Genomic DNA, 14,857 nt, shown 5'->3' on the forward strand with positions numbered 1-14,857 from the left:
TTAGTGATTAATAATTTCACTTGTCAATTCAACTCAAATCACACCTGATGGAACAGTGGAAACGGGCGCCCTCCTAACATTCTACCACAATAGCTCTTAGCGTGAAACTTTGTTCAATGATGTTGGCAAATCACTTTGGTCTAACCTCAAGGCATGCAAAAATACGCTAGTGGCAACGTGGATAGTAATCTTGGAAGTACACAGTATAGTGAGCCAACTTATCTCTTCATTCATAGGGCCAAGAATTGAGCAATGCTTAGAGAAGTGCATTTTACGCACGTTGGCTAAGACAGGACAAGTTGATATCGCGTGTTCCAATGTTTCATTTCATGAGCGCTCCTGAGAAAACCTGGTGGAGTGGTATCATTTTACATGTTGCCAAGAGATCTCGAGTCGGCCACAAGTTAAGTCGGAGACGTAAAATGGATGCTCTAAGGTTTGGCTATGGGGCCTTCGTTAAATAAGGTTCCATGTGACTGATTTTCTGATCTCCAAAGGGCTGTGAGGCAAAGTTTTTATGTCGGACACCGGTCCCGAGTCTCAATCCAGTCTGCCTGATATAAGTGATTCTTAACCATGTCCGGATTATATACCAACATTTCAATTGTAGCATGTGCCTGAAACAGGATGTAATAAAAAACCTTTTAACCAATTTTGAACAGATGTATGCTGACTAGAAAACAAGTAGGTTGATAGAACCTTCAACATCTCGGTAGAAATCCGGCATTTCCTGAAGAAGGCACATAGGTGCCATTGATAAGTGTTGAGCGAGACAAGGCCAGTTTATACTGCAGCCATGCACCAGGAACGCATATCGGAAGATTTAATATTTTATGCCAAAATTTTGCTTCCAATTTGTCTAGGTGTTTTGTTGGTAAAGGGGCTCTAGTTTCGAGCCCATATAGCAAACGGGGGACATCTTTTTTAATCCAATACGAGATTGCTGGCTTTACCGAACATTTTCCATATTTGTGTTGTATGATTCTTGCCTGTGATATGGCTGTGTCCAGTTTTCAGCCAACACTCCATCTGAACTTTAGATAGAACTGTGCCTTCAAATGTCATGCCTAGGTATAAATAACTCCAACAACTTCCAATCTAACATTATTAATCATCCAAGACATATGTCCCCTGGAGGAAGTGTTGGGTCGATAGACTACTATTTGAGATTTGGTGGTATAGATTCTCAATTCGTTCATGTAGATGTAGGTGTCAAATGCATTTAGCAGATTCTGTTGCCCAATCTGTGTTTTAGAAACCGGCACCATATCATCCACATACAGCAGTTCTTTGACAGGGCACCCTCCAAGTTTGGGAGAGTCAGAGCTGATGTTACCCAAGATCTGCTTAACATCATAGATTAAAACATTGAAGAGGGCTGAATCAAGTATGCATCCTTGCTTCGGCCCTCGCAATGTTTGAATAACATCAGATAGCGCACCCTCCATTGATAGGCGGATGTGCATCGAGGTGTTAGAATGAAAGGCATAGATGACAAATGAGCGTACAAGCGTGGAGTCCTGGAGCGCCAACGAAATGGTTCAAACAGAGTGGGCCGGTCAACAGACTTTGTACAAGGACCAGGCTGTTTCAATGCAAGCAGTAAAACACAAATCATCCGACCCCCACCCCCCCCTCCACTGGAGGACATCCTGAAGGAGAGGCCACAACATCTTCACCAACCACAAACTGTACCCGTTGCTGTGTCCACCTCGGTGTGTGCCCTGGCCCCGTCCTCTCCACGCGCTACGGACGCAGATGTTCCGGACCCCACGCCGGCGGCTCTCGGAGGAGGACGGCCGTCCGTGTGGGAAAGCGGGGAGGAGCCCATGAGGCGGGGCAGAGAAGGCGAGGAGGATGTGGAGGGTGAGAAACCCAAGCGGCACGTCCCAGCTGCTGATTCCATCTCAGTCTCCCCCTGCGCGGCGCATGTAGGTGTTCCGTGCCTCACGCCGGCGGCTCTCTGAGGAGGGCACCCGTTCATGCGGGTTTCAGGGGGCCGCGGGGGGACGACGAAAGCAAGAGGATTGGGGAAAGAGCAGAAACTATGGAAGAAACAAGCCCGCCACTAATTGAGAGCCGGGCCGTGGAGGCTCTACGAGACGCGGACACGCCGCCGCCTCTGCCTGACCCGGTAGTGCGGGTTCAGGTGGAGGCTTTGTTCCACGCAGAGGCGGAGGGGATTCCGGCAATCAAAGACATTGGGGTGCCTATCGAAAAAACTGGTTGTGTCAGCAAAACGACTAACCCGAAGAAAAAACTGAGAACACCGGCCATGATCATAATAGAACATAAAAACTGTACTATCCAGAATAGGAAAAAGGGACGCAAAATGAATAAGTTGCTGCAAAAGCCCAAACAAACACAACAAACAACTTTGGACAAAGTCAAAGAAAAACGGACCAAACGGCGGGAGGGAGGGTCAGTCAAAAACTCTGTAAGAAATTATTTCACGGCCCAAGGAAGTCAAAGACCATTGAATGGACACTACTCCATGGAGCTTTCGGACTTGGAAATTCTGGAAGCACTAAATGAAAGTCTGCCTTCTTCCAAGCTACGAAGATTGGAATACAATGCTAGTGAAAAGTTGACCTTTAAAAAATGCGCTGTCGCAGATGAGAGTAAGGGGACATTAAATCAACCAAACCAAGGAGAGTGGGTAGACGTAGCAATCCAAACTGGCATCTCCGCCAACGAAGCCACAAGAATTGTCAGAACCATATGTCAACATGATCCCGCAAAGTGATTCAAACATGAGTGAAGAAAGGGTGGATTCTGACAAAGTGTCTCCTACAGGGAGCCCTCTACCAATTACTCAAAACGAAAACCCTCAGGGAAAGATGTACATCTCTGACGAAATGGACGGTTCCAGCAGTCCAATAACAGAAACAAATGAGGGATTCTCCCAACCAACATCAGACAAACAAACATCGACGGGAGAAACCACTCTGTCCCTACAGAAAGAAAAAAAGGAATCCCAAAAGGAGCACACGCAACACACGAAAAACTAGCTCAAGCAGTCTCAGTCAATGCCAACCGAGCGGGCAACACCTACACGGCAGTCGAGTAGGACGGCGGAGAAGTTAATCCCTAAAGATCTACAATTCCTGCCTGATATGACTGAAATAAGCCAAGGCCCAGCCACAAAACCACGGCATAATTTAAATCAAAACTCGTGGTGGAATGAAAATTACAACCCCCCTCATAGACAAAAACAGAAATCGAAGAGGCTCATTAGAAACTACAAGGCCGGTACAAAGCCAATGGCCAAACACGATAACAACTTCAAGACTCACCAACTAGAAGACTTTCCACGCAACAACAATCGGCAAGCCCAGCGGACCCTCCCAACAAAAGGATGGACCTACTTTCCATCATGTCATCAGTAAATATAGCGCTAGCACCATTCATGAAGCTATCGCAGACTCGCTGAAAGACCACACAAGCGTACAAACGATGATGTACAGCAAAGTTATCTTTTTAGAAGCCTTCATCATGGCCCTAGTAGCAAGAAAAACAAATGCCTTGGAAGCCGACGAGGACGCAGTGCCTACATGCCAACAAGAGAAGTGGCAAGACAAAGAACAGACAGTGGTGGGAAAAACAATAGGGACTCAAACCATCACCACGATTGATTTAACATCAAATAAAATACCAAAGGAGGCTATAAACAAAAGGGTGAATACTAAGTCACAACCAGGTCAAATTGACACTACATTTAAATAAAAAAAGACAACCTCACCAAGACTGAATAAATCCGGAAATCAAACGGCAGAAGGCATGTTCCAATTTTTCTCACGCCCAGTAACTCAAAAAGAATCATTACAAACTGGAGAGCTTGACGTAAATGTACAACAAACGAAAAAGCAAGAAAGGCTGGAAAAAGAAAAAAAAAAGGCAGCCTATCTCCAACGATGACAAATGATTTTCTTGAAAATGACGAATTGATGAATCTGAGTCAACACCTATCAGAACACGGTCCGATGGCCTCAAACTCAGCAGAACTAGCGAAACACCAAACCCCCAAATTAGCAGGAAAATCAGCAAAACGGAGTCCTCACAGAGGAAGAAGGTAAAGAGTAGTGAGAACTTTGTGAAACAAACTATGGTTAAGGAGAAAAGCCAAAACAAAAAAGACATTCGGCCTTCAGAAACCTCAAGGCAGACAATTTTAAAACAGATGATGAAAGAAACAAAAAAAGAAAAAGGGCCAGATCAAGAACCCCGGATATGCGGACTTCCAGACACTCGGAAAGTGCAAAAGCATTCCCACTCACAGCAGAAGGTCCATGAAAATGAACAACCGGACAGGAGACAGCAAGACGAATCTCTGCATCATCGGGAGGATCGAGGGAGAAACAGAAAAAGCCCAAGAAGGCAAATGCCAGCACGGCCCCACACTAAATTTAAGAATGATAGATCTAGAAACAATGAGAACCGCCTTCGTTCACCAAGGGACTCTGGGGTAACGGGCTTTTAAGCAAATGTACAATCAAAAACCAAGAAAAGTGGACCAAGCGAAATGGCGAATCAAGTTGACACAAGTGGACAAAAATGGAGACAAGATAACATCGAATAGAAACTCTGTGTTAAAACTATATTCGAAACCTGAAATGCATCAAATCAGAAGAGCTGTTGGTGGTAGAGCCAAGCCATGAAGATGCCAAAGCCAGAACCGTGCTGCATATAGCATCAACAACGCAAAAAAATACCATCACTAACAGCAAAACAGAATTAGAATATATGGGATACGAGTTAAGTGTACTCCGCAACCGGTACTGAGAAAAAAAAAAGTCCAAGCAAAGAAGATAAAATGCGCCAGGAAAAACGAGACACAAAGCCCGGTAAACAGCAAACACCTAAAACTCAAATGAAGACTACTCATATAAGCCCCCTGACAAGAGTCAAGGAACGAGAACCTGAAAGGAGACCGGGGGCGAAGTTGCCTACCTTCAAAGAAAATGGCAACTACGATAGACCAATGGAGACAAAAGACACAAGAAAGACCAACAGAGACAAGGGAATTAGTCCACAAGAGGACCGAAACCAAAAAATAACTGAGTGCAAACCCACAAAAAGATCTGAGCCGATGAAAGGGATCTGGTCTTGGTTGCCAAAAGCCTTGACGGAAAAAAAGCAAAGATAGTAATGCATTGGAGACGAGCACATAAGACCCTGCTTGATCCACCAAAATCGGTTGATAAAGATGTACTTGTGGAACACGAGAGGTAACACTCGCCTACTATCCACGAGCGACATGGACTTGGGGTCATACAACCTAATATGCCTGCAGGAGACCTGGCTGATTGAACCACCCTCAATGAGGGGTTTTGAACTTATTCTGGCACCGGCCAAACAAGGGCGCCAAAGAAGACCTTCATCAGGGCTATGAATCGCCTGCAAAAATGGCTGTGGGATCAAACTGGAAGAAACATTGATTAGTAACTTAATGATACTGATGGTTAAGTCTTCATGGACTCGCCAGGTAAACAACAAGGCAGGGTTTGAAAAATCTACATTAATAATAGCCAACATCTACTGGAATCCAGCTACTACGGAAACGACTGTTTTTCTAGAATAAATAGAGGCGGCAATAGACGAGGCACTGGCAGATCACCTGGTAAAATAATCTGGAAAAAAGCAAGTAAACAACTCGACAGGCAAACAGCGGGGCAAATTATGGTCCCGACTGATGGACTCGAGAAACCTACACAACCTCCATGAAGCTTTTCCGGACTCAAAGCGTCCACCATCGTGGGAAAGAAATGAATCCAAGGCGACAATAGACTACATTTTTGTTACTGAACCGATCCTGGCTGTAACTAAATCCTTTGAAATAACACGTGTAAGAGCCAGTGACCATAACCCTCTTTCAACCACTTGAGAGTCTTAATGGTTATGTTGAATTCTATATGGTCATAAACGCCCAGTGAAATCGATTAAAACTGTCTAGAGAGTCTATTGCAGACATAGAAAATAGATTTAGCTCTGTCGGAGACAAACAGCGCAAACAAAACTGACTATATTCCTCTCTTGACGAAGTACGAAAAGATGTCACTTTAAAAAAAGGTAGGCGGAAATCCTCGAAGACACGTGTTCGATAAAACTTTGGTCAAGAAACGCTGCGAGCTTCGAAGAATCCAGCGCAAAGCAAAATGTATTGCAACATCAGCGGCTGTAACAGAAGCGGAAGTTGCAAAAAAACACTACGAGTCATGGGTAAAAGGACATAGACTGACCCTCTACCAACAAGTCTCAGAAAAGATCCTAAAAATCATAAGTGGCAGAAATACAAGGGAATTTTGGAGGACCCTGAGAGCTACCGTCGAGGTACAAGAAAAATCCATAATAAGTGAAATTGCGGAATCAACATGGATAAAACATTTTGCAAACATGTACCAGGCTCCAACAACTGCAACAATGTTACCAACAGGGCACAAAATTGACCCATAAGAGTGGATGACCCTGAGGAGATCCGATTAAGGATCGTTGGTTTGAAAAACTCAAGAGCGCCAGGTCCCGACGGGATCACAAATGTGGACTTAAAAACAAACCCAAAGGAGTGGGCCAGCCTCTTGAGTAAAATCTTCGGAAGATGTGCGGATTAAAAAACTATACCGCCCTCATGGAAATCAGCTACAGTGGTACCAATTTTCAAGAAAGGAGATAAAAAGGACCCAGCGAATTACAGACCAATCGCGTTGCTTGATGTAATGGGGAAAGTTTTTGGTTCGATGCTTCTTGACCGCTTCAAGATCTGGGCCTCAAATGCTCCCTGCGACGATCCCTTCCAAACGGGATTTAAGAAAAACATTGGCACGGCTGTCAATATATTGATATTGAACATGCTGAAAAACAAAGTATTGGAAGGGGGTGCAAGAATCTTTGTCGCTTTTATCGACCTCACTCCGGCCTCACTCAGGCCTTTGACCGTATAGACAGGTCGAGTCTCTGGTCAAAACTGGAAGCCTGGGATAGTCCAGCTGCCCTATTGAACCCAATCAAGGCACTGTATACCGACACCAATATGCACATCCGTCTGGATCAAAATGGACTTTTGTCCTCTCCAATTGCAACAGCACGAGGTTTGAAACAGGGGTGCCCTTTGGCACCGACTCTCTTCCTGGCATTTATTAGTGACATTAATAAAGAAGACACAGAAATACGATCATTTCCACCAAAACTCTGCAAAACTTCAATAACGAGACTTCTATATGCGGACGACCTTGTCCTACTGGACTACACGTCAATAGGACTACAGCGTCAATTGACAAATCTACAAAGCTACATGCAAAAAAACAAACTGGAAATCAACGTAAAAAAACCAAATTCCTGACATTCGAGGCTTCTTCAAGGGGAAAAAAAGAAAAACCACGATTAAACTTGGAAGGAACGCTGATCGAAAGAGTTTTTGACTTCAAATATCTAGGAGTCACATTAGACTCCTCAAAACAGGATAAAGCGATGCAAGCAGCTTTAACGATGAAAGTCCACAAAATTGCAGCCCAAGCCAGGGCCATAGACAAAAAATTTGGTAGATAGTCACTAATTCCAGTACGAGAATTCTACAAGAAAAAGGTGATGCCAATACTAACATATGGAGGATATGCAATGATTAACCTACCTACTAACATCTGGTCAAAACTGGAGGCAAATTTTTGGAGGAAAGTGCTGACGTTACCGAATTCCACTTAGGGGGCTACGATCCGCCTAGAGCTTAGTTTGCCGTCTCTCAAAAGTACAGTGGTACAATCAACACTAATGCTATACAGGAAATGTCGGATGGCGGAGCCTCTGTCAATTTAAAATCTTGTAAATCAGGAAATAGAACAAAACACCAGCAAACGGCTCATAAACTGGAAAGAAGAGAACATCAGAGTGTTGGAGCAGATACAGGCTGACGAAGAAACATTAACCAATAATGCGAAGAAAATACTCACAAAAATAAGAGAGCTCGACTGGATATCGACCCTGGAAACAGCAGGAAAGAACAAACTAACCACACACCTGCCTCCAAACACCAAAAAGGTCAACAAGCTCCAAGAATACATCAAATTTCCATCTAGGAAGGGGAGAGACATTGCTACGTGCCCGCCTCAACTTGTTGCCGACGAATGAGATCTTGGCCATTACAGGCAAGACTGAAACAAATGTTTGCCGCTTCTGCAAGACACAAGAAAAATCAATTTGTCACTTACTCCTAAAATGTGCTGCAAACCAACATATAAGAGAACAATACTTAAGCCCCATCTTCTCGGATATTATGTCGGACGAACAAATATGTTGGTCTCGTTTGATTGGAGGAGACGAAACAAAATGGCAAATAGCTACATACAAGATACTGGAAGCAGTAAATTTGCCGAGGATATAGCCGAAAACGAGGGCACATTTTAAGAGAGACAAGATCTTTTATGAAAAGTCCACGACAAAATGTACACTTTGTAAAAATCTTTTTTTGGATTAAATACAAATAAAAAATAAAAATAAAAAAAAGGCATAGATATCAGTTAAGGAGCTTGGACACCCATCTCTTTGGAGTTTCTTCATAAGTAGCACTCTAGAGACCGAATCGAATGCAGTGTGCAGGTCTATAAATGCAAAATATACAGGTTGTTTTGCCGCCTGACATTGCGCTTTAAGGGCATTTAAGCCCATAAGATTAACCACTGAGCCCATGCCGGCCAGGAAACCAGATTGATTTGGGTTGCGTTTCTAATTAGATAGTGTACAGGCATTAAAATCCCACAGAATGATTAGGGCAAAAATCTGTCCCGGAGCATCCAACAGCCCGATTGGACGATAATTAAGCGGAGCCGAGCGATCAGCCGCCTTAAAAATTGAAACTATGAAAGATGTACGCAAGGAATTTGGAATCTCACAATTCACTAGAATTCGTCGAAAGATTTTTTGCAGAATTATCGCCCACATCACAGGATTCGATTTTAGCATGATATTGTGTAACCCATCCGGGCCACCAGCACGCAAAAAGCTTGCTTTGTTAATAAGATCTTCTATAATGGCCACTGAGCAATCTACTAACCTGGGAGAATGCGAAGGCTGTTTATAAACAAAAGGATCAAACTGAGCATCAGCATATAGATCACTGAAATGCTTAATCCACTGATGTTCCTGAGCTGCATTGGACTGGGCACTAAGTTGGGTGCCATACGATCTGTTATTTAACATCGCCCATATTTCAGCAGACATTTTTTTTGACATGGCCTCAGTGTCTTCTTGAAACAAAAGGGCTTTGCGTGCACGAGTCCAATTGATTTGTATTTTGCAGATTTAAGAGCTTCAGATCTTCTAGATTCATTAAGATTTAATATCAATTGTCTTTCCTTTCTGTGGGCAGCTTTTCTGATAAGTTCATGATCATAACTATGCGTGTGCTTAAAAGCCATATTATTTCATGTTATGATAGCGTACTTAAATGGGGCAAGCGCGGAGGTGTATTGCGCCTCAAATTGCCTATATGATCTCAGATCAAGCAACCCAGATAACTCATCTAAATTGGATTGTGTCCACTTGAAGCGGGTCTTGGCTTTAACTATTAGGTTCGCCTTCACATAATGTCATGGAGAATTTGTGTGGCAAAATGGCAAATGCCACTCGAGAGAACATATTGTGATCACTTTGACATTGATCAATGATCTCAAACCGTTCAATGAGTGGGATGATTAGCCTCAACATATATGTAGTCTATGGTACTAGAAGATAAACCTCTACGCCAAATGTACTGCCCAGGAATATCGCCTGGGACGGCCCCATTAACCATCCTAAAATTCCTTTCATAAAGGAGGACCATCTCTGAATGCCACCTAATTTACGACCACTTTTTCTGTTGACACAATCCAGATTCAAGTCTCGGACCAAAATGGTCGAAAAATGTTGGGGACAGTTAGTGTTAGATTTAATAATAAGTCACTGAGCCCTTGATAAAATGCATCATCACTTATGTCCAACGGGTTACGATAAATGTTTGCTAAGGCAATATTCTGATGCTGCTTCGTAAGTTTAACCAATTGAAGATGAGTTCATTGAGGCCCAGGGAGTGATGGAAAGGCCTGCACTTAGTTTAACCGCCACCAATAGGCCAGACTATGGTCGACCTAATGTTGCTGCTTTTGCCGGTAGCAAGCTTATATCATGGTTATCCCACAAAGGTGTTGTGGTAAGCCACGTTTCTTGAAGTGCCAGTATGTTGGATTGATCTATGCCATTCAAATCATATTTTTGTAAATGTAAATGCCCTCGTGTTCCAGCTTGCTAAAGAAACTAATTTGGAGGCGGAATCGGTTGATGGTTCTGCTCTCCTTGGCAACAGAGGGACTGATGAGGCTACTACATTATTATAGGTGCGTTTCTAAGAAGGTGCTGTAGATGACATATGCTAGTAAAAATCCCATATTGAAGAGGACCATTTTGGCCTTCCAAATCGCGTTTAAGACCACACATGAAGGTATCCATAATCTGACTATAGAGCAGTCGCAGTCTGAAATAAATTCAACCTGCTCAATATCACCAGAGCATATGTCTTTCAGCTCAACTATGTCATTGAATATGTTCAACACACTCCCTCTATTTAGATCGTATTTAGGAAAGGGAGTGTCTCGACACTTCAAGATTAACGTATGAAAACAGGCTTGTTTGGTCCGATTCCAAGGATGATTCTGCTTTGCTACTGCTTGGGGTGCATGAAATGCTAGCTGGGCCAGGGCTATTGGGTCTTGAGATATATCCGATGAAGGTTCTATGTGATTGTTTAACTGCAGATTACTATTGCCACAACTTACTGAATCAACCAGACCATTGATGATGGCTCCTACTCCTTTGCATTGAGGGGGACCCACCCACAGACAGACAGACAACTGACTGCCCTGACCGGTTTGGTTAAATTCAAATTTAAAGATTGCATGCGGGTATCTAGATAATCATCCAACGCCTTTTTTATATCATTCATTGAACGAACCAGGGTTTGGATTATTATTTGTATAGTGTGCACCGCCCACAGGCATCTTGGCGCTTAAATTAAGAACATGTTGGTTACAAGAAGTGCCATGAAGTAGATACATACAATACGTACATAGGCATACAGAATGGGGTGAAAAGTGCCTAGCATAGGTAGCGTATATATGCACGGGACAGCTCAGAACTTGTAGTGAGACTACATCAAATACATATTTAGACAAGATAGGTAGCGTATATATGCAGTGGAAAACTCACAACTTGTAGTGAGGCTACATCAAATACATATTTAGACAAGATAGGTAGCCTATATATGCAGTGGAAAGCTCACAACTTGCTTGGGGTGATATCTTTAGCGATGCTCACATTGGTTACCACCGGCTCTTTTGTAGGTACAGTTACATTGGCATCCTTCAAAGAACCCCGTTGCTGGTCTAGATCATCAATAGCCTGTAGAAGTTAATTCAAGGGTTCATAAGACAAATCAAGGACTTGTGTCACCGGCTGTGAGGCTGTAGAGGTGATGGACACAGAGGGAACCATCATGGCATCTGTTGTCGTGTTAATGCTAGGCCGGGTGGTGTTGATCACGACCAAGGATGCATCACCCCAGACCCCCGCCTTAGAGGCAGAGATGGCATGAAACTTGGCCGTTGGCGTGTTTTTGGAATGTTTTTGCAGCAACTTAACATTCTTCTTTTTTGGGGGGGGGGGCTATCCCTTTATTTCCTTTTCAGGCCACCTCATCAGGCCCCAAGCCTCTAGCAGAAGAGTCGTCAACAACTGGCTGGTCTACGCTCATCCACGATGCATTACCCAGATGGATCGAGTTATTCATCAATATCTCCACCGGGCGGATGACCTGGTCAAATAACGGAAGTGTTGAAGGGAGTGTGGAGGAAACGGTCCTAGAAGTGGTTTCAGAGGCACACAAGGTTATGGGATTGGCGGAAGATACTGGAGCGAGATTCCTATTGTCATTTGAGTTAGCAGGGAGATTCAACACCCCTGTAGAAGCCATTGTGCAATTTTATCAATTTGGATAGATTGATGCGCCATTTTGGTGTCAAGTGACTCGATCAATCTAAACGAGCTCAAAATTGTAGTATTAATGGCCGACAAAGTAATCTCCATCATGGACGGGACAATAGGACCCTTGGGGCTCACAGGGGACTGTAATTGCCTGTGTGGGGTAGAATGGGCATACAAGACCGAAGCAGACCTCATTGTGGAGTCCAAGGGAGCACCTGCTCTGAGGGTTTGTGTGCTCGCTATATATTGAAATTGGCGATTGAAACTGGCGAGATACCGGAGTGGTTCTCTGATGATTTCGAGCCAGGGGAGCCATGAAAGTCGGCGCCCTTCGGTGGTGGAGGGGACACATTATTTAAAATTCAGAAAGAACAAGAGACTGTTTCAGAACCTGTAGGATCAATGATCATAAAAAATGACTGGTGCTTAGACATACAGAATGCCATGGCAAATAAACTGAATGGTATCCGAGACGCCATAGCCACTAAAAAAAGTGCATTTGACAAACGGGGCACCCATATAGTCAATAATACTTTTACCAGGGATCCAGACATCCCTATCTTTGACTTTGTACCCACATAAGAGGAGGAGCTAGCCTCTATTAACAAACGCAAAGCAACTAATTGCGCAGGTGATCCATGTGCCTCTACTAGCATTAAAACATGCCCCCCTACCCTGGTACAGGCATTATGTAAATTTGTCAATGCCTCACTTCGGAATTGTACGGTTTCGGATGACATGAAGCAAGCTTGGGTTACCCCACTATTGAAAAAACCTAATTTGGATCAAAACGTACCCACTAACTATAGGCCGATAACTAATACCCCGTTCTTACTAAAGATATTGGACCGGGTTGCCTATATTCAACTGGCTCAACATCTTAACTCTCATTCTATCCTTAATCCCTTCCAGTCAGGGTTCAGAGCAGGTTTCGGCACCGAAACCTCGTTATTGGATCTCAAGTCACAACTGCTCCAAAGAGTGGACAACCAGAAGGTCTCTCTCCTTAGCTCGTTGGACCAATCGGCAGCGTTCGACCTTGTCGATCATGCCATATTGGCAGAAAGGCTTATATCAGTAGCCAACTGTTTGCGGGCCGCCACTAATTGGCTACTCTCCTTCTTATCTAACAGATCTAGTAGAGTATGCACCCATAATGCTAAAGCCTCGGCTATCCAGATAAATTTTGGTGTACCTCAAGGAGCCAGCTTGTCACCTTGCATGTATAACATTTTCATGACCCCCTTTTTTCCCCACCTTGCCCAGGAGGGCATACTATTCCCTAATTACGCAGATGACACACAATGTGTCATCCCTCTTACTGGCCAGGATGACCAGGACGAAAGAACTTAACCGCATATTCACCATCATTGAACATTGGATGATGTTGAATAATCTTGCTCTTAACCGTGGAAAGACAGAACTCATGGTCGTGGGTTCTGATTGCATTTTGGCTAAATTAGACCCAGCTTATAAACACTTTCAGCTGGGAGATGCTCTAATCCCCACTCTTCCCAAGGTGAAGATTCTGTTGGTGGTTCTGGACCAATCGCTCAATATGAATTCTTATGTTGCCAGTACTGTGTCCTCTGCCACCTATTATATTAAACGCCTATCCCATTTGCGACCACTTATTTCTCAGCCTAACGCAGAGTCCATCGCTCGTGCCATTATAAGATCAAAATTGGATTACTGCTGTAGCCTACTAGCAGGTGCTAGTAAAAAGACCATTAGCCGCCTTCAGGTGGTTCAGAATGGAGCGGTCAGAGTAATTTCTGGACTTAACTACAGGGCACATGTATCCGAGGCACGTCTCGCATTGCACTGGTTGCCTGTGGATGCACGAATTACCTTCAGACTCATGGTTATCACCTTTAAGTGCCTCAAGGGCACTATGCCCACCTACCTACAAAGGCATATAGGAATAAAACCCAACCTCAGAAATCTTCGCTCCAAAAATCAGAACCTGCTTCACCAGCCCAAATTCAAAACCAAAAAAAGCACAATGGGGTGCTTTCGCCTTTGCGGCACCGGCTATCTGGAACACCTTACCAGGTCAGCTGAGAAACTCTGTAGCCTTGAGCAACTTCAAGAAGGACCTACAAACCTTCCTCTTCAAGTAGCAGTATACAATCCTTAGTTCTCTCTCTTCGACCCCTGTTCTACCGGTTTCTCCAAGTCTTTTTTGTCTTGTCTGCGCCCTCACACCTAAGGGTTTATGGTTGTGCAATATAAATGTAGTAAAGTAAACCGAGGCCCTTGCTGTCTTGGTCGCCGCTGAATGCAACATTGTGTTGTCTGAAAGAAAATTGTGAGTCGGTATGTCTGTCATGGAGTACGTGCGTTTGGTGGGCTGCCTTGCACGTAACCAGTGAGAGTGATTGAGTTCTTGGCAAGATCGTCAAGGGAGGGGGCGGAAGCTGCACATCCATGGAAGCATATTGTAAGATATTAGTCTCTGCGACACTCACGCTGCAACTTACTTTAGTGAAAGAAACCAGAGTAAGCATTATGGTTTGGTGAGACACACAATTAGATTTCATATTTGCTGTGTTTGCCATAAGTGTGAGTGTTTAAAGAGAAAAGGGCATGCACGCTTTTAGTGAGTAGAATGAATATTGCATACATTAAGAGGAAAACGATAATAAAAAGGCAACACAAACACCAGGGAGGCAAACCATGCTTCCACCCCCCACACAATAACGGGCAGTCAACCGGTCAGATAAAGCTAGTAAGCACTACGATAAGTTCAATACCCACTACGCCGCTGCAACGCGGACAAGCAGTACTTCTGAAAGGTACTTGCTGACATGAGAGTGCACGCAGGAGCGCGGGCATTCTGATATAGGCACGTCAG

The 14,857-nt window shown here is 43.9% G+C and overlaps 1 protein-coding gene across 4 annotated transcripts in view; it reads left to right on the forward strand.

Moving 5' to 3' along the window:
* Nucleotides 1–14,857, forward strand: part of MOB2 (MOB kinase activator 2) — a 644,864-nt gene that overhangs the window by 509,634 nt on the left and 120,373 nt on the right. The window lies entirely within an intron of this gene.

Source organism: Ambystoma mexicanum, chromosome 11 (genome assembly GCF_040938575.1).
Source record: "Ambystoma mexicanum isolate Mex_15411 chromosome 11, UKY_AmexF1_1, whole genome shotgun sequence".
Taxonomy (NCBI): Eukaryota; Metazoa; Chordata; class Amphibia; order Caudata; family Ambystomatidae; genus Ambystoma; species Ambystoma mexicanum.